The sequence below is a fragment of the Musca domestica genome, unplaced genomic scaffold, assembly GCF_030504385.1.
Source record: "Musca domestica strain aabys unplaced genomic scaffold, Musca_domestica.polishedcontigs.V.1.1 38, whole genome shotgun sequence".
NCBI lineage: Eukaryota > Metazoa > Arthropoda > Insecta > Diptera > Muscidae > Musca > Musca domestica.
Genome location: NW_026712324.1, coordinates 3,321,887 through 3,342,777, shown reverse-complemented (window position 1 = coordinate 3,342,777; position 20,891 = coordinate 3,321,887). Strand labels below are relative to the sequence as shown.

The 20,891-nt window shown below is 36.6% G+C and overlaps 1 protein-coding gene across 2 annotated transcripts in view; it reads left to right on the top strand.

Annotated features, from left to right (window-relative positions):
* Positions 1–20,891, top strand: part of LOC101891526 (uncharacterized) — a 217,739-nt gene that overhangs the window by 125,429 nt on the left and 71,419 nt on the right. Inside the window, exon 4 of one of the 2 annotated variants that reach the window (XM_059126368.1) lies at positions 19,599–19,641. The exons of the other annotated variant lie outside the window; for it this stretch is intronic. The gene's annotated coding sequence lies outside the window, so the exon portion shown is untranslated. The remainder of the gene's footprint in view (positions 1–19,598; positions 19,642–20,891) is intronic. 2 annotated transcript variants of the gene reach the window in all.

Below are 20,891 nucleotides of genomic sequence, written 5' to 3'. Positions count from 1 at the left end.
AGAATCTTAAAGACATTTATTACACATAAGGCTTGTAAAGAGCGTCTATAGATAGAGGGCCTGTAGTAAAATTGTCCGTCTATCTACATAAAGCATAGAATAATTTTAAAAATGCCAGGTCAACGCAGACCTTTAAATTACCATTTTTAGAAGCCCTTTTTAGAGGGCCTTCAACCTCCTTCCTTTAAAGACCTTCTACACGTTTATGACCCAAAAGCGACACCCCTAATTAAGGCCTTCTATATATAGTTATTCTTGAAGGGACATTCTTTGGAAAGAAGCATTTTCGAAGCTATTCCTTCTAAAAGTCTTATATACAAAGAAGCTTATATTGAAAGCCTTTTAAAGACCGCCTATCAATAAAAGTCCATTAAAACACCTTCAGCCTGATGAAGGATCCTAAAGAGTTCAATCCATGGCAGACTTTTGTAACACCTTCTGCCTATAGAAGATCCTTTAAAGATAATTTTTCTATAGAAAGCCGTTCAAAAGATCTTGAATCTATAGAAGCCTTATACAGGATGAGATAAAAAAAAACTGCAACAAAGTCAAACGCCATAATTTTTAGATTAAATTTTATTGAATGAAAGCAAAAACAGTCGGAAATAGCTTCAAATTTTAGAATAAGTATAGATTTCTTCGAATTGGTCACCTTTGGCACGAATTGTGGCCTTCAAACAGCCAATGAAATCGTCACATGCTGCCCGATTGTTGCTCTGCGGTATTTTGGTCCATTTCCGGCTTACTTGAGGTGATCGACACCTTGGTATTTTTTAGTGCCAACCTTGCTTTATAAATACTCCAGACACAATAATCCAACGGATTGGTATTCGGAGATTTTGGAGGCCATGGTGCACTGGAAAAGAAGCGAGGAACCTCATTTTGTAACCATTCTTGGGTGGCGCGTGCTGAGTGCGATGGTCCTGAGTCCTGTTGGAATGTCCAAAGTCTGCGGCCAAAAGGTTCGCGTGCCCATGGCTTTAATACACCCTCCAGAATATTTTCGCGATAATGTTCGGCATTTATTTTGATGCCAAGGTCGATTAATACGAGCGAAGAGCGACCATCGGCTCTTATGGCGGCCCACATCATCGCCATGGCCGGGGCTTGAGTTCTGGTTGCCAACCGAAGGTGCACATTTTCAGCTGACCTCTTTGGCAAGTAAACACGATCATTTTGTTTGCTTACAAACTGCTGGACAACGAATGTTTTCTCATCGGAGAAAACCACATTCAGCAGTTCACCACTTTCGGCCAAGCAAACCAACTCTTCAGCTCTTTTGAGTCTATTTTCTGTCTGTTGCGGTGTAAGTTCTTACACTTTTTGGAATATCAATGGCTTTACCCCGAGCTCATTTTTCAATATATGACGAATAGAGTATTGCGATATGTTCAGCTCACGAGCCATTTTTCGGCCACTGCGACTTGGGTTTCGATCAAGTCGTTTCCTTACTTTTCGAACTATTTCTGCTGATGTTACTGTTTTCTTCCGTCCACTTCCTTGACGTCGGGCTACGTTACTAGTATCACGATAACGAGCGATTTATTCCCATTTAAATGCTGGAGTGCTCTAACGATAGCCACTTGTGGTTTTCCAGCCAAGTATAAAGACACTATCACGCTTAAATTCCATCACGAACAAATTTTTTTCTGGAGAATTGTCACCAAAAACAATATAATGAGCTATGACTGGGATAATTTTAACAGCTGTCGGACGAGTAGCTTTGAAATGACAGCAGTCTGAAGTTGGTTGCAGTTTTTTTATCTCACCCTGTATAGGCATGTCTATTGAAGCCTCTTTAAAGTATTTTATCCATAGAGGACATTGGGAAATTTTCTGTCCATAGAATACCCTCAAAATTCTGCTATCTGTTCTGCAGAGGCTTTATGTGTATAAGAGATCCTTGAAATTCCTTTTGTCTATAAAATTACTTTAAAAAGCCTTCTACACATGTAAGGCCTCAAAAATGTCTCCTGTCTGTAAAAAAAAATTTAATTTCTGTTTACGACTTTAAAAGGTCTTTAAAAAAACCTAAAGACTTTAAAGGGCAGGTTTTGTAACACCTTCATTGAATAGAATATCCTTAAAAGGTCGCATTTCTATGGAAAGCCTTGCCAACGATCTTAAGTCTATAGAGGCCTTATATAAACCTTATATATTTTCAAGACCATCAAAAAAATATTTTATCTGTAGACAATCCTTGAAAGATCACATGTCTATGGATGGCTCTCAAAAGTTCTTTGTCTATAGAGGGACTTTGGCAGTAATTCTGTCCATGGAAAACTCTTAAAAAATCATGCTGTCTACAGAACATCTTTAAAAAGCCTTCTGTCAATTGTGTGTAGAACATATTTAAAAATCTTCCATCTATGACCTTTAAAGGTCTTCCGTCTATATAAGGTGTTAAAGGTTTTGCTGGATATTGAATGCTGTTGAATATTCTTCTATCTATAGAAGACCTTGAAAAGCCCCAATGTCTGCTGAAGGCCATAGAGGCCATTTAAACTGATTTCAGTCTATAGAAGGACTAAATAGGCCTTCTGTCTACGAAAAAGCTTTAAAGAGCCTTCTGTTCAAAGAAGACCCCAAAAAGACCTTCTGTTCCTAGAAAGCCTTAAAAACACTTTGTGTTAATGAAAGGTCCTTTGGAAGATATCTATCGTTTTAATGGTCCTTTGAAAATCATATATCTAGAAAAAGCCTTTGAAGGGTCCTCTGTTTATTGACAGGTCTTAAAATTGTCTTTAAGGACTTCAGTTTACCTTGAAAGGTTTTGTCTCTGTAGAAAGGCTTCCGAAAAGGTGTTAAAAGATTTTGATGGATATTGAAGGCTGTTGAATATTCTTCTAGCTATAGAAGACCTTGAAAAGCCCCACTATCTGCTGAAGGCCATAGAGGCCATTTACAATGACTTCAGTCTATAGAAGAATAGGCCTTCTGTCTAAAAAAAAGCTTTAAAGAGCCTTCTGTTCAAAGAAGACCTCAAAAAGACCTTCTGTCCCTAGAAAGCCTTAAAAACACTTTGTGTTAATGAAAGGTCCTCTGGAAGACATCTATCGTTTTAATGGTCCTTTGAAAATCATATATCTAGAGAAAGCCTTTGAAGGGTCCTCTGTTTATTGACAGGTCTTAAAAATTTCTTTAAGGACTTCAGTCTACCTTGAAAGGTTTTGTCTCTGTAGAAAGGCTTCCGAAAACTCACCTGTGTAAATGGGATATATCGGTCCACTCCTTCTGGTACCTCTCCCACAAAATGTGGAAATTTTCAAAAAAGTGTACAGAAAAAGAAAAGATAATCCGATTTTGCCCCAACTTTGGTCAGGTGTAAAAATGGACAATATCGGTGTACTCTATCAAGTACCTCCCCCACAAATGGTCAAAATTTTGAATCATTACAACTCTCATAAAATGTGATGTAGTAGTCCGATTGAATTTCACACATCCCAATATCTGGTGTTAAGATTCCAAGGTCTGGTGTTTAGATGGACAATATCGGTCCACTCCTTCTGGTACCACCCCCACAAAAGGTCAACATTTTCAAAATATAAATTTTTTACCCAGAAAGAAAAGAGATGATCCGATTTTGCTCCAACTTGGCAAATCCTAATATTTGCGTCAGTGTTAGGTCAGGTGTGAAAATGGACAATATCGGTACACCTCATCAAGTACCCCCCACAAATGGTCAAAAATTTGAATAATTACAACTCTCATAACATGTGATGTAAGAGTCCGATTGTCTTCAAATTTCACACATCCAAACATTTATAGTAACCCAAGGTTTGGTGTTAAGGTGGACAATATAGGTCCACACCTTCTGGTAGCTTTCCCACAAAAGCTCGAAATTTTCAAAAAATATATTTCTTCCACAGAAAGGGAAGTTATAATGTAATTTTGCTCTAATTTTGCAAATCCTAATATTTGCATCAGTTCTAGGTCTCGTGCCAAAATGGATTATATTGGCCCACTCCATCAAGTGCCTCTCCGCTTAAAAAATATGATATATTCAAATTTCACACATCCTACTGTTTTTATAAACCCAAAATCTGGCAGTAAGACGGAATATATCGGTTCACACCTTTTGGTACCTCCCCCACAATCGCTCGAAATTTTGAATATCCATGAAGTTCATAAAAAGCGAAATCAACATTCGATTCCATTCCAGACATGGTACATCTCAATATTTCCATCAACACAAGATCTGTTATAAAGATGGTAGAGGTTGGACCATTTCTTTTGCTACATCTGTCGTCAAAACCGACCAATACTTTCTTCCTTTTTTGTTTATTTTTTTTACCATGATTTGTAAAAGCCACAAAAATGTTAACCACCAAGGAACAGAAAAAACGACAAAACCTATGAAAAATTTTAATTTGTATGTTCATTTTGTGTTTTGAGGGTTAATGTCAACTACCTTAACATGCCATATTTCAGTTCGCAGATCAGCTGAATTCCGCACAAAACCCACGGTTTGAATAATTCGCATTCTTCATTTTTCATTTTCATAGCAAAATATGTGTGTAAATTGAGAATAAAATATTCGTATATAAGTATCTCATATAACCCCATACCTGACACCTTCACATGTTGAAATTCCATGACGAACATGCAAACACACACACAGAAGCAATCATACACTGAGTAATAAATATGTGTCTGTGTGGATACGCAATTTCCTCCGTATGGAAAATAAATTATTATAACAACGACCAGAAATGAAAGGAAAACCCAATTAAATATGAAACCAACTGAGGAATGGTTTTGTGGATGCGGTGACGACGGGTGGCAGATGAAGCGGCTGTAGCAATAGTTCCAGACCATCATCACATTATTTTCTTGTCGTGATCGGAGAATTCGACACCGAAACCATAGCTGGAAAACGAATAATTCTTTGGAAAAGCCACACACACGCACGCACGCACATGGCTTGGAACGGAAAAAGAAAATGAATCAAAATCCCCAAACATATGCTTGAAATATGGTCTTCTGGTCTTGGGACCGTCGTTGTGATTTATATACAAAGGTTGCCTGGAGATAGAGGCGTAGAGAGAGAGAGAGAGAGTGTGAGAGAAAAAATAACCCATTTGCTCTTTAATATGGAAATTAAGTTAAGTTCAGTGGTAGATAATTGTTTCACTCAATATTCAGAATTTAATAAATTGTGACTTCTTTAAAACGGAAATTACTTCGGTTGCTTAATTAAGTTAAGAAAATAAAGAGGATATTTACAACATTATGGTACCGCATAGTTACAAAGCCACACTTGATTTCCCTAGGCTTTTGTAATGTAATATGAATGTTTTTTTGTGGAAAATGTCATTGCTAAGGAAGACTTTTCTCTACACACGCGCGCATTCACATATAAAAGTGGCTGATTGTAAAACGAACTAGTTTAGAACTAGAAAGTGATTCAGGATCTTATTTTTTTTTACCACCCAGCTTGAGAAGGATGGTATATTAACTTTATCATTCTGTTTGTAACTCGTCGAAATATTCATATCAGACCCAACGAAGTATAGAGAGGGTGAGATAAAAACAAGTAAAAAAGCTGTAAGTTCGGCCGGGCCGAACTTTTAATACCCTCCACCATTGGGTACAAATTTGGCAATTTCCAAAAAATAAAAAAAAAAAATCTGTTAAAATATTAAAAATACCGAATGCCTTTACGACGTGGACCTGCATAGACAATTTTTTTTTTGTCATAAGTTATCACAATATTTAAATGCGAAATTTTAAGAAAAATCTTTTTATAATGTAGCTAAAATCATCAAAATACCGAATATAGGGGGTACCGTTATATGAGGGATATACGAAAACGTGAACCTGCACAGACAATTTTCGGGCATGGGCTGAAGTATCCATTACGAACTTCACATGCGAAATTTGAAACAATCCCGGTAAATAATGTCGCTAAAATCATCAAAATACCGAATATCGGGAGGTACGGTATATGGGGGCTATACGAAGACGTAGACCTATATAGCCCATTTTCTGTTTTATGCTGCAGTATCTATTACGAACTTCAAACATCAAATTTGGAATGATTCCGTTAAATAATGTCGCAAAAATCATCAAAATACCCAATATGGGGGGTACGGTATATGGGGGCTACACGAAGGCGTGGACCTGCACAGACAATTTTCTGGCATGGGCTGAAGTATCCATTACGAACTTCACATGCGAAATTTGAAACAATCCCGGTAAATAATGTCGCTAAAATCATCAAAATACCGAACATCGGGGGGTACCGTTATATGGGGGCTATACGAAGACGTAGACCTACATGGCCCATTTTTCTGTTTTAAGCTGCAGTATCTATTACGAACTTCAAATGCCAAATTTGGAATGATTCCGTTAAATAATGTCGCTAAAATCATCAAAATACCGAATATCGGGGGGTACCGTTATATGGGGGCTATATGAAGACGTGGACCTACATGGTTCATTCTTTGACTTAGGATGTAGTATCCATTACGAACTTCACATGCGAAATTTGAAACAATCCCGGTAAATAATCTCGCTAAAATCATCAAAATACCGAATATCGGGGGGTACGGTATATGGGGGCTACACGAAGACGTAGTCCTACATGGCCCATTTTCTGTTTTATGCTGCAGTATCTATTTCCAACTTCAAATATCAAATTTGGAATGATTCCGTTAAATAATGTCGCTAAAATCATCAAAATACCGAATATCGGGGGGTACCGTTATATGGGGGTTATATGAAGACGTGGACCTACGTGGTTCATTTTTTGACTTAGGATGTAGTATCCATTACGAACTTCAAATCCTAAATTTGAAACGATTCCGGTAAATAATGTCGCAAAAATCATCAAAATACCGAATATCGGGGGGTACCGTTATATGGGGGCTATACGAAGACGTAGACCTACAAGACCCATTTTCTGTTTTATGCTGCAGTATCTATTTCCAACTTCAAATATCAAATTTGGAATGATTCCGTTAAATAATGTCGCTAAAATCATCAAAATACCGAATATCGGGGGGTACCGTTATATGGGGGTTATATGAAGACGTGGACCTACGTGGTTCATTTTTTGACTTAGGATGTAGTATCCATTACGAACTTCAAATCCCAAATTTGAAACGATTCCGGTGAATAATGTCGCAAAAATCATCAAAATACCGAAAATCGGGGGTACCGTTATATGGGGGCTATACGAAGACGTGGACCTGCACAGATAATTTTCGGTCTTAGGCTGTAGTATCGATTACTAACTTCAAATGACAAATTTGAAACAATTCCGGTAAATAATGTCGCTAAAATCATCAAAATATCGAATATCGGGAGGTACCGTTATATGGGGGCTATATGATAACTTGGACCTACATGGCCCATTTACGAACTTAACCTGCCTACTGGCAAAATATACATGTCTGCAAAAATTTAGCCTTCTATCTCAATTTGTTCGAAAGATAGCGTGATTACAACAGACAGACAGACAGATGGTTGCTAAGCGGTATTTTAACCCATTCCCGGCGAAGCGCTTGATTGAGGTAATCGACACTTTGGTATTTCTTAGTCCAACGGATTGGTATCCGAAGATGAAGAGAGGAGCCTCATTTTGTAACCATTCTAGGGTGGCGCGTGCTAAGTGTGCCGAGTCCTGTTGAAATGTCCAAGGCCTACGGCCAAAATGTTTGCGTGCCCAATGCTTTAATATACCCTCCAGAATATTTTTTGGCGATAATATTCGGCATTTATTCTAATGCCACGGTCGATTAATACGAGCGGAGAACGACCATCGGCTGTTATGGCGGCCCACACCATTACCATGGTCGGCACTAGAGTTCTGGTGGCCAACCGAAGGTGCACATTTTCATCCGACCTCTTTGGCAAGTAAACACGATTGTTTGTTTTGTTTACAAACCGCTGGACACCTAATTTTTTCGCCAAATTCGGTCAAATTAGGTTTACAACTTTCGGCCAAGCTAAGCAACTCTTTAGCTCTTTTGAGACTATTTCCTTTCTGTTGCGGTGTAAGTTCTTGCACTTTTTGGAATTTCAATGGCTTTATCCCGAGCTCATTTTTTAACATTTGCCGAATGGAATATTGTGATATGTTCAGCTCACGAGCCATTTTTCGGTCACTGCGACGCGAGTTTTGATCAAGTCGCTTCTTTAGTTTTCACACTATCACGCTTGAATTCCATCACGAATAACTTTTTTTTTGGAGAATTCTCACCAAAATGGTTTGGAACGCTTGTAAACAATATAATGAGCTGTCACTGGAATAATTTTAACAGCTATCGGACGAATGGCTTGGAAATGACAGCAGTCTGAAGTGGGTTGCAGTTCTTTCATTTCACCTTGTATAGATAATCGAAGGATTAAAGGGTTTTATAAGCTTAAGTCTTAGACTTATGAAAATAATTTCCAAGGCCAACAGCTACCTACATGGCAAGACTGAGCCAAGATACTCAGAGTTCTTCCTGCGTGTGAATATGTCAGTCAGTCACTTATCTCATGATACCAAAAATGCTCTCAAACTCGTACCTTTTCCAAATAAATTGGAACATTTCGTAAAGCCCTGACTTCTACCACCCCCCACTCTCCCACTTCTATTCCCATTTCCTAGTCGTCTCCCTATTAGTAACCCAATCCAAAATGCCACTTTCCCACAAAACAACGCGTACAAAATTGTTTCCCCAACTAAGTGCAAATATGACCAAGGAATCTCTGTCTACCGAATTCTTCCAACTGACTCTGACCGCATATTGTCGTCTTCGTCGTCGTCACCATCGTCGTCGCCAGTCTCTTTACATTTTTGTTGCAATGCATATTTATGGAGGCAATTCGAAAAAGGATGTCCTCAGAATGGTTGGAAAAGTCACCAAAAAAACGAAAAAACTGAAATTTACATTTCGTTATATTCGACAAGCAATTGCAGATGTATGAGTGTATCTTTGCGGGTGAGTCGGTGAGTGAAAATGTGAAGAAATAAAAACTTAATTTATGATTGCATCCATTTGAATGTGCTGGTGTGTGTGTGTATGTATCTGTGTGACTCGTCTTAGGTAATGGAAAGAGGAAAAAAGTTATTGCCAGTGCCTACCACAAGCCATTACAATTTACGATGCCATCATAGGATTGGTTGTTGGGGTGGGTCGGAAATTAATGAAGATTGAAATAATAATTTTTGATTTTTTATTAATTTTTTCCTTAAGGAACCCTGATCTAAATTCTTAGATTTTTTAAGAAACAATTTTCAAGGACCTCGCTGTGACGTTACCAATTTTAGTCATATGCGCTTTCATTGGAAATGTTTACGAAAAATAATCGAAAACAAATAACTCCACAACGAATGTGTTAAGGGCCCATTCACAAAAAATTGTGAGTTTTAAAAAAAATAGTTTCTTTTTAGATGACCTGGTCAAAATTGTTTGATTTTCAAGGCCTTTTGCAAAATTTTAGGAATATATTTAAATCAATTTTTTTAAAAAAAAAGTATTTTTGGAAAAATTATTTTTCACTGCAATTAAATTTTTAAAGAAAAAAAATTATAATTTTTTCCAAAAATATTTTTTGAATCTAAATATTTGTTTTAAATTCTTGCACAGAAATTGTAGATTACTTTACGACAAAAATCATGTTTTATTATTCGTATATTTTTTTATAAAAAATTGCCAAGAGTCTCTTAAGAGAAAAAAATCATAGATAATTGCAGGAAACTCTGCTAGGAACCTTGAGACCAAATATGGTCATTTTTTTAGATTTCATAGCCGAAAACTATTGATTATTTTCAAGGACTTCCGGGCAAAAAATTATGGATTTTAAGGACTTTTAAGAAATTATTTCAAGGAAATAATTGTAGATTTTAAAGACTTCCTGGTATTAAAATCATGGATTTTTTAAGAGTAGTTGTTAATGGCTTGGCTAACAAGATTGTTGCCATTTAAGAACTTCCTGGAAAAAATCTTTAATTTTCTATAAAAAATATTTTTTACAAATAATTTTTTCCTGTCCAAAATACGATTTGTCATCGACTTCCTTGTAATAAATTGCGGATTTTTAAGATCGGTTTTTGCAAGGACTTTTTCAATGATTTATTAGTTATTTTTTTTATTGAAACAAATTTTGAAAAAAAAAAGTTTTTTTTTGAGGACCTCCCGAAAAATAATCCTGGATTTTGTACTGAAAAAAAAAAACAGTAAAGAAAGTTTTAAAGTCGGGCGGGGCCGACTTTATGATACCCTACACCACTTTGATAATTTAGTAGAGCTGCGCATAAAAATTAAAAGTTTTTATGGGAGAATTCAATCATACACGCTATGATTTCAATTATAATTTAAAGTTCATAGAACTAAATATGCCGAAGAAAGTGCATCTTTTCGGACTTGTATTGCTCATTTGGTGCACAATTAATTTGAAATCGGGTAAAAATATATATGGGAGCTATATCCAAATCGGAACTGATCTCTATAAAATTTGGCAAAGATATTTCTGAACTGTATTTGATATATTTCCCTGAATATCGTCATTGCGGAGTGCTTATTACGGCTGTGGGTAACAAATATAACAAATCGGATGAACAGTATATATGGGAACTATAGCTATATCTGAACCGATCTTCACCAAATTTGAATTCGGTCGTAAGTGCCAAATTTCATCCAATTTGAGAAAATATTAGACGTTTGGTGCACAATCCAAGGTAAATCGGACGAATTTATATATGGGAGCTATATCCAAATCTGAACCGATCTCGATAAAATTTAACCAATGTTTTTCTGAGCTATATTTGATATATTTCCCCAAATATTGTTGTTACAGAGTGCATAGTACGGCTGCGGAGGACAAAAATAACAAATCGGATGAACAATATATATGGGAGCTATTGCTATATCTGAACCGATTTCGATCAAATTTGGCATACTTATTTTGAGGCCCAATCTGATCATACGTGCAAAATTCCATACTATTCGGACTGATATTACACGTTTGGAGCACAATAAAAAGCAAATCGGACGAAGATATATATGGGAGCTATATCTTAATTTTGACCGATTATCTCCATTTCAATAGGGTTCGTCCTTGGGCCAAACAAATGCTTTGTGCAAAATTTCATCTGGATAGGGCAATAAATGCGAACTGTACTTTGTTTACGAACATGCATAGATCGACTCAGAATGTGATTCTATGCAGATCATCAAAAGGAACTATGGGTCTATCTCGTTTCCTTTTGCCTGTTACAAACAAATGCACAAAGACACAATACCCTGGCCACCTTGTGGTGTAGGGTATAATTACAGAGATCCAATGATCTTGGATTAGGAATATTATTTCCTGAACAAACATTGTGGATTTTTCAAAAATCCATAATTTTTACGGCCAATGAAACCGTAACGCACTGCCCGAATGTTGCTCTGCGGTATTTTGGCCCATTCCCGGCGAAGCGCTTGCTTTAGGTGGTATTTTTTAGTGCCAACCTTGCTTTCCAAAATAATCCAGACACAATAGTCCAACGGATTGGTATCCGGAGATTGTGGTGGCCATTGTGCTGGAAATGAAGCAGGGAACCTCATTTTGTAACCATTCTTGGGTGGCGCGTGCCAAAATGGTCTGCGGCCAAAATGTTTGCATGCCCAAGGCTTTAATACACCCTCCAGAATATTTTCGCGATAATATTCGGTTTTTATTCTGATGCCACAGTCGATTAATACGAGCGACCATTGGCTGTTATGGCGGCCCACACCATCACCATGGCCGGCGCTTACGTTCTGGTGGCCAACAGAATGTTTTCTCATCGGAGAAAACCAAATTCGGCAGTTCACCACTTTCGTCCAAGCGAAGCAACTCTTTAGCTCTTTTGAGTCTATTTTCTTTCTCTTGCGGTGTAAGTTTTTGCACTTTTTGGAATTTCAATGGCTTTACCCCGAGCTTATTCTTCGATATTTGCCGAATGGAATATTGCGATATGTTGGGTGGCGCGTGCCAAAATGGTCTGCGGCCAAAATGTTTGCATGCCCAAGGCTTTAATACACCCTCCAGAATATTTTCGCGATAATATTCGGTTTTTATTCTGATGCCACAGTCGATTAATACGAGCGACCATTGGCTGTTATGGCGGCCCACACCATCACCATGGCCGGCGCTTACGTTCTGGTGGCCAACAGAATGTTTTCTCATCGGAGAAAACCAAATTCGGCAGTTCACCACTTTCGTCCAAGCGAAGCAACTCTTTAGCTCTTTTGAGTCTATTTTCTTTCTCTTGCGGTGTAAGTTTTTGCACTTTTTGGAATTTCAATGGCTTTACCCCGAGCTTATTCTTCGATATTTGCCGAATGGAATATTGCGATATGTTCAGCCCATGAGCCATTTTTCGGCCACTGCGACTTGGGCTTCGATCAAGTCGCTTCTTTACTTTTCGAACCATTTCTGCTGATGCTGCTGTTTTCTTCCGTCCACTTCCTTGACGTCGGGCTACGCTACCAGTATCACGGTAACGAGCGATGGTATGAGACACAAAAGATTTATTCACATTTAAATGCTGGAGTGCTCTAACGATAGCCACTTGTGGTTTTCCAGCCAAATATAAAGAAATCACATTAACACGCTTGAATTCCATCACGAATAACTTTTTTTCTGGAAAATTCTCACCAAAATGCTTTTGTACGCTGGTAAACAATATAATGAGCTGTCTCTGGATTAATTTTAACAGCTGTCGGACGAGAGGTTGGGAAATGACAGCAGTCTGAAGTTGGTTGCAGGTTTTTCATCTCAACCTGTATCTCACATAAAGTGAAGGAATAAGTCGATATAATCTATACCAGGCACGTCGCAATATCTATATCATATTAACCATAACACAAGTCAAAATATATTTAAGTAATCGAATATAGGCTGAGGGTATACATCAGTCGGCAAACCCGACTGATACTTTTTAAGTTGTTAAATGTTGGTTTGGATTTCATTTCGAAATTGCGGCCTTTTTCATAGGCTTCCTAGATTTTCTATAAATCTCAGATTTTTTTGAAATTAAATATGTTTTTAAGACGATTTTTCAAATATGGGTTTCAAAACAAGTTTAATTAAATTATGGATTTTTACAAGGAGTGAAAATATCATAGATTTTTTTAAATATTTTTTCAAGGCCTCCCACACAGAAAAATTGGAATTCGCAATAAATTCCCTAAAAAAGCCAACATTTCTTAGGAATTGTAGATTTAAAAAAACAATTTTTGAAAAAAAAAATCAAGGCCTCCTAAATAAAATTTGTTGATTTTGTAAAGAAAACAATGCCAAGGCCCTCTGCGATATTTTTCTGATTTTTGTGTTCAAAACCTACTGAATAAAATTATTACTTTCAGATTATTTTTTTTTTTTCTTTGCTGCTACAAAATTATAAATTTTCCAAGGATATCCTGGTAAAAGAGAGAATATTAAAAGAATAGTAGCTCCTGACTAGAAATGAACATTTTGTGGAATATTGCAGAATATTTTTAAAAATTAGATATTTTAAAGACTCCCCACAAAAAAGTACTCAACGATCCTTAAAGGTAAAAGCTCATAAATTAAAAAAATATATTTTAGTAATGCATAAATATCGTTAATTCTTTTATGAATTATTTAAAAAAAAATTCAAAGACCATCTAACCAAAATTATTATTATTTATTTATTTATTTATTTATTTATTTTTATTTTTTATTTTTTTTTTTTTTTTTTTTTTTTTTTTTGACAAAAACATTTAGTTCCATTTTTTTTTTTTTTTGTAAAAAAAACTTCTTCATCTCTCCATTCCTGGTACACCCTAACCCACCTGACATCCATAAATACTCCATGGAATGGAATATTTTAAAATCGGTCATGAAGCTGCCAGGGAAATTCATTCATTTATTGAAAGCATCTACACATTTTCGTTTTATTTTTCGAGTCTTTTTCCCTACATTTCGTTGAAACATCCTTCATGCTTATTTCCAAGCAATGAGTGGGGGATCGAACGAACAACTTACCCAAGTCGTGATGTGTGTGTGCGAGTGTGTCGGTGTATGTTCTTCTGTGTAGGTTATTGTAAATTGTTTCGGGGTCACTTGAGGATATGTGCTTGGAATTTCATATTTCTCAGGTATTGAATTGAATGAATTTCAAGTTGCCATTCTGTATTGCTAGCTGGTCGTTCGCATTGTTGTTGCCGTTGTCGTTGCTGTGGCAGTGATTGTTGTTGTTCTTGCTGCTGCTGCTGCTTTTGTAAAGTCCGTTCAAGTTAAATGGCACGTACGGCCAACAACTCAACTTTAACTTTGAATAGAACATGGAATTTAAATGCGACACTTAAAATGAATTCCGTTTCTGTGCGATGTCCTTTTTCCTGCAACTCATGTACATGAATGAGCATGCACGTGTCTGTATGTGTGTGTGTGTGAAGAACTATTCAGATTCTTGAGTATATGTACACACATATAAGGAAATGAAATGACTTTTTTTGTGAAGAGGGAAGTGAAACGAAGCTAATTGAATTACAATTCCACACCCACCCCAGCTGGCTGACTGGCCACCGCCACATTTGAGTAACTCGTGTGATTTGTGTGTAGCTGGCTTGCTGTGTGTGTGCGTTTGAATGTCGTGAAACTTGAATTATTGGCCACATTGCATCGAAAGTAGATTTAAAACGTATTTAGGACGAGTGTAATTTTGGGGATTATGTGAAGTGGCAAAGGTTACATTGTTGTGTTGTGGGTGCTCGTCCGTTTTCAATTACTTTGGCGTTGATTGTGGACGAGGAATGTGGAAAAGGAATACCAAGGATTTTTTAAAGTTGGTTAGAAAATTCTTTAAAAATTTGTGAAATCAACCAATAAATTTAAATAGTTTATGAGAGTCGAACGAAGACAAGCGAAACATTTGGGGGCCACATGAGCGGAGCAGAACATCCTTAAAATTTAATATCCTTGGGATTTAATTCTCTACTCATTGCGAATTCAAAATACAAATTTGAAAACCCATTCAGTAGTAAAATGTGACTAGGCCCTTCAAAATAAAAATATCATTGGACTATTCCGAAACTTGGACGTACCTTTTTTTGTAAGGCTGCGGGTTTTTTATAAATATATTTAAATATCTAATTGCACAGAAAGTGAAGGAGAAATAAGGCTTTTGCCTTCATGACCCTCAAAATCCACCGGACGAACTGTAAAGTGCCTATGTCAAAACTTGAACAGATATTAGCAACTTTTTCTTATCCAAATTTTCATTCCACGAGAACAAAATATGCGTAATTACTACAATTTATTTTGTTATTCGTTAAAAAAATGTCAAGATACTTGTTTAGGCGCACGAAGTTTCTGGCAGCTTCATGGACGATTTGAAAATGTTCCATTTTATGGTGTATTTATGGATTATGGATGGCAAGTGGGTTAGGATAACCATGAAATTGAGTGATCAGGGCCAAATCTACAATCCTTTAAAATATTTTTCAATAAAAATTTTGAACGGAGATTCCGAAATATCCCAATTTTTGGTCAGAAATATTAAACAAATCCACGTCAGAAAAAAAGTTTTCGTGAGAGAATATTCGTGAAGAATGTGATTTTTTTATATTTGGCAGGAAAACCACAAGTGGCTATCGTTAAAGCACTCGCTAGAGCGTATCATCGCTCGTTACCGTGATACTGGTAGCGTAGCCCGACGTCAAGGAAGTGGACGGAAAAAAAATCAACATCAGCAGAAATGGTTCGAAAAGTAAAGAAGCGACTTCATCGAAACCCGCGTCGCAGTGGCCGAAAAATGGCTCGTGAGCTGAACATATCGCAATAATCCCTTCGGCAAATATTGAAAAATGAGCTCGGGGTAAAGCCTTTGAAATTTGAAAAAGTGCAAGAAATTACACCGCAACGGAATGAAAATAGAGCTAAAGCGCTTGATCGAAAGTGGTTAACTGCCGAAATTGGTTTTCTCCGATGAGAAAACATTCGTTGTCCAGCAGTTTGTAAACAAAAAAATGATCGTGTTTACTTGCCAAAGAGGTCAGCTGAAAATGTGCACCTTCGGTTTTGCCACCAGAACTCAAGCGCCAGCCATGGCGATGGTGTGGGCCGCCATAACAGCTGATGGTCGCTCTCCGCACGTATTGATTTGACCGTGGCATCAGAATAAATGCCGAATATTATCGCTAAAATATTCTGGAAGTGTATTAAAGTCTTGGGAACGCAAACATTTTGGTCGCAGATCTTGGACATTCCAACTGTTACAAAATGAGGTTCCTCGCTTCATCTCCAGCGCACAATGGTCATCAAAATCTCCGGATACCAATCCTTTGGACTATTGTGTCTGGAGTATTTTGGAAAGGTTGGCACTAAAAAATACCAAGTAAAATCGGATGAAGATCTATATCGAAGGTATATAAAAATCTGAGCCGATCTCGATCACATTTGGCAGAGGTATTTTCGAGCTGTATCTGATGTGCGGTATGAAATATCATTGTTGTGGAGGGTATATAACACATGTGAGGGTCTTAAACACAAAATCGGATGAAACATATATATGGGAGCTATAGCTATATCTGAATCGATTTTCAAAAAAAAAAATCAGTTCATTTGAACTGATATTAGCCATTTGGTGCACAATAAACCTGTCATCGGATAAAGATATATATGGCAGCAATATCCATATCTGATCCGATCTCTATAAAAATTTGTCAGAGGTGTTTCTGGAATGTATCTGATATCTGGTACCAAATATCATTTTTATGGAGTGAATATTACGAATGTGAGAGACTTCAACACCAAATCGGATGAAAAATATGTACGGGAACCATAGCTATATCTTAACCGATTTTCACCAAATTTGCTTCTAGACTGAATTCGGTTGGATGCGCCAATATTCAGGCCATTTGGACTGACATTGGCCATTTGGTGAGCAATTAATCCGAAATCGGTTGAAGATATATATGGGAGCTATATCTAAATTTGAACCGATACTCACTCATTTCAATAGGGTTCGTCCTTGGGCCAAACAAATGTTACTTAGCAAATTTCATCGGATAATAAATGCGACCTGCATTTTGTTCAAAAAATACATGGACAGACGGACGGACAGACGGACTGCATGCATAAATCGACTCAGAAAGTGATTCTATGAAGATCCTGAAAAGTAACTATGATTCTATCTCGCTTCCTTCTCCATGTTACAAACAAATGCACAAAGACATAATACCCTTACCACTATGTAGTGGTGGTCCCTTTGTAGGTGAGGTACCAGGGTTCGCAGATATATAGCATTTTCACAACAGATCTTGTGTTTGCAAAAATGTTTGTATGTGTGAAATTTGAAGAGAGTTGGATGCTTATTTCGCTTTCTTTCAGCGTTATGTTTTCCAAATTTTTGAAACATGTATGGACAGGTAGCAAAAGAAATGGTCCGATCTCTACAATCTTTATAACAGATCTTGTGTTGATGGAAATATTGAGATGTACCATATCTGGAATGGAATCGGATGTTGATTTCGATTTTTATAAACTTCATGGATATTCGAAATTTTCAGCGTTTGTGGGATTTGCAAAGTTGGAGCAAAATCGAATCATACTTTCTCTTTCTGGGCTAAAAATATATATTTTGAAAATTTCGACCTTTTGTGGGGTACCAGAAGGAGTGGCCCGATATTGTCCCTCACCAGAAGGAGTGGCCCGATATTTCCAGACCTTGGGATCTTAACACCAGATATTGGGATATTTTGAAGACAATCGGACTATTACATCACATTTTATGAGAGTTGTAATTATTCAAAATTTTGACCCTTTGTGGGAAAGGTACTTGAAGGAGTGGACCGATATTGTCCATTTTCGCACTGATGGAAATACTAGGATTTGCGAAGTTGGAGCAAAATCGAATCATACTTTTCTCTTTCTGTGCAAAAAGTTTATATTTTGAAAATTTCGACCTTTTGTGGGGAGGTACCAGAAGGAGTGGACCGATATTGCACATCTTCGAACACGATCTAAGTTTGACAAAAATATTACGATGTACCAAGTTTGGACCAAATCGGATATTCTCTTCGAGAGTTATCGTACGCACCAGCCAGACAGATAGACGGACGGACGGACGGACAGACATTGCTAGATCGACTCCAAATGTTCTGAAACGGATTTGGTCCAAAGAGACCTAGGGTCTAAGACCGTTATTTCGACTAGGCACGTTTTGGCCGTATCAAATAATATATACCCTCTGTAGCCATATGGCTGAGGATATAAATATTTCACGAGCTCCAGAAATGGGTGCCAATGTATTAGTAGCAACCGATAGCAACCCATGTCATTATAATTCTGATCAAGCAAGTTTACTTTTTATAAATGTTATAAAAAAATATATAAAAAATTCACAAACTATTTCAAAAAGTTCTGAACTTTCTAAATTTCAAGATCACTCCAGACTCAAGCAAACATTTTAAGAAATGTTGTTTTTTTATACCCTACATCACAAGGTGGTCAGGGTATTATGTCTATGTGCATTTGTTTGTAACAGGCAGAAGGAAACGAGATAGACCCATAGTTCCTTTTGATGATCTGCATAGAATCACATTCTGAGTCGATTTATGCATGTCCGTCCGTCCGTCCGTCTTTCCGTCTGTTCATGTATTTTTGTAAACAAAGTACAGGTCGCATTTATTGCCCGATCCAGTTGAAATTTTGCACAGATCATTTGTTTGGTACAAGGACGAACCCTATTGAAATTGGAGATAATCGGTCAAAATTTAGATATAGCTCCCATATATATCTTCGTCCGATTCGCCTTTTATTGTGCACCAAACGTGTAATATCAGCCTGAATTGTATGGAATTTTGCACATTCACCCAAATTAGGCCGGAAAATAAGTATGCCAAATGCGATCGAAATCGGTTCAGATATAGCTATAGCTCCCATATATATTGTTCATTCCGATTTGTTATTTTTTTCCTTCGCAGCCGTAATATGCACTCTGCAACAACAATATTTGGGGAAATATATCAAATACAGCTCAGAAATACATTTGCTAAATTTCATCGAGATCGGTCCAGATTTGGATATAGCTCCCATATATAACTTCGTCCGATTTACCTTTGATTGTGCACCAAACGTCTAATATTTGCCCAAATCGGATGAAATTTGGCACTTACGACCGAATTGAGTCTAGAAGATTTGGTGATGATCGGTTCAGATATAGCTATAGCTCCCATATATATTGTTCATCCGATTTGTTATATATGTTACCCACAGCCGTAATATGCACTCCGTTACAACGATATTCAGGGAAATATATCAAATACAGCTCAGAAATATCTTTGCTAAATTTTATCGAGATTGGTTCAGATTTGAATATAGCTCCCATATATATTTTTATCCGATTTTAAAGTATGTGTGCACCAAATGGGCAACACATGTCCGAATTTAAAAGATACAAATGCTTCGGCATATTTAGTCCTTTGAACTTTAAATTATAATTAAAATCATAGCTTTTATGACTGAATTCTCCCATAAAAATTTTAATTGTTATGTGGAGCTCTACTAAATTGGCAAAGTGGTGTAGGGTATCATAAAGTCGGCCCCGCCCGACTTTAAGACTTTCTTTACTGGTTTTAATTTAATATATTTCTTCTTATTTATTTCAGGTGTGCTTAAATATTAAATAATTTCTTATCCTTTCTACGTAAGGTATGTATATCATTAATAAAACAAAATACAATTTTTTAGAAAACCAGAAGTTCGTATTTTTTGAAATGTAGCGTTTGAATTAATCTGATTAAATTAACCTCAAGTCAGTATAAATTATTTTATTCGGAATTAATTTCAATTAAAGATTTTTCCATAAAATCAATTTTTTAATAAAAAATAATTTATAACAGTGTTTCCATAAATAGGTTTAACATAGCAGCCCTTTAAAAAAACAACAACAAAAAACTAATTCCACGAAATTAGAAACTTAAAACAAAATAAAAAAACTCAAAACCGTATATTCTACATATTAAGAAATATTCCAAGTATTCACAAATCTCTTACGGCAATTCAATAACAAAGTCATAGATAGAACGAATAACCTCCACCCTCCCTCTCCTCACAGCCATGACGAACGAAATTCTTCTTTATTCAGCTGTAATTGCTTAGAATGTAGCTTTCCACTATTCCCAGAAATGGATAATATGTGAAAGGAAGTTTCTTCTTTCTCTTCCCTGCTGGTCTCACAACCCCATCCTGCTTGCATGCAAATAGACAAATTTATGTTGTCTGTGCACAAAAATTTTTCAGATAAAGTTTCAACTGATCCCCCGGCAGCAATAGAAGAAATCTGTACTTATCTACCATGCTAAAGGAGATGAAATTGTATGAAAACTCATATTTCATGGCATATTAATGTTGGTAGGGAGTAAACTGAAGAGGTGGTGGGGGGTGGGGGGAACGGAAGATGAGGGACAACATAAACTAATAATATGTAGAGAAATACAATCATAAATCTTCGGCAAGCATAAGACGAAGAAGAGTTGTTTATTTCACAAAAAAGAGAAAACAAATAAAAACCGGTAAAAAAAAGTCCTAAAGTCGGGCGGGGCCGTCTTTATGATACCCTACACCACTTTGCTAATTTTGTAGAGCTCCACATAACAATTAAAAGATTTTATGGGAGAATTTAATCATACACGCTATGATTATAATTATAATTTAAAGTTCAAAGGACTAAATATGCCGAAGAATTTGTATCTTTTAAATTCGGAATTGTATTGCCCATTTGGTGCAAAATTAATTTGAAATCAGATAAAGATATATATGGGAGCTATATCCAAATCTGAACCGATCTCGATAAAATTTGGCAAATATATTTCTGAGCTGTATTTGATATATTTCCCTGAATATCGTTGTTACGGAGTGCATATTACGGCTGTGTGTAACAAATACAACAAATCGGATGA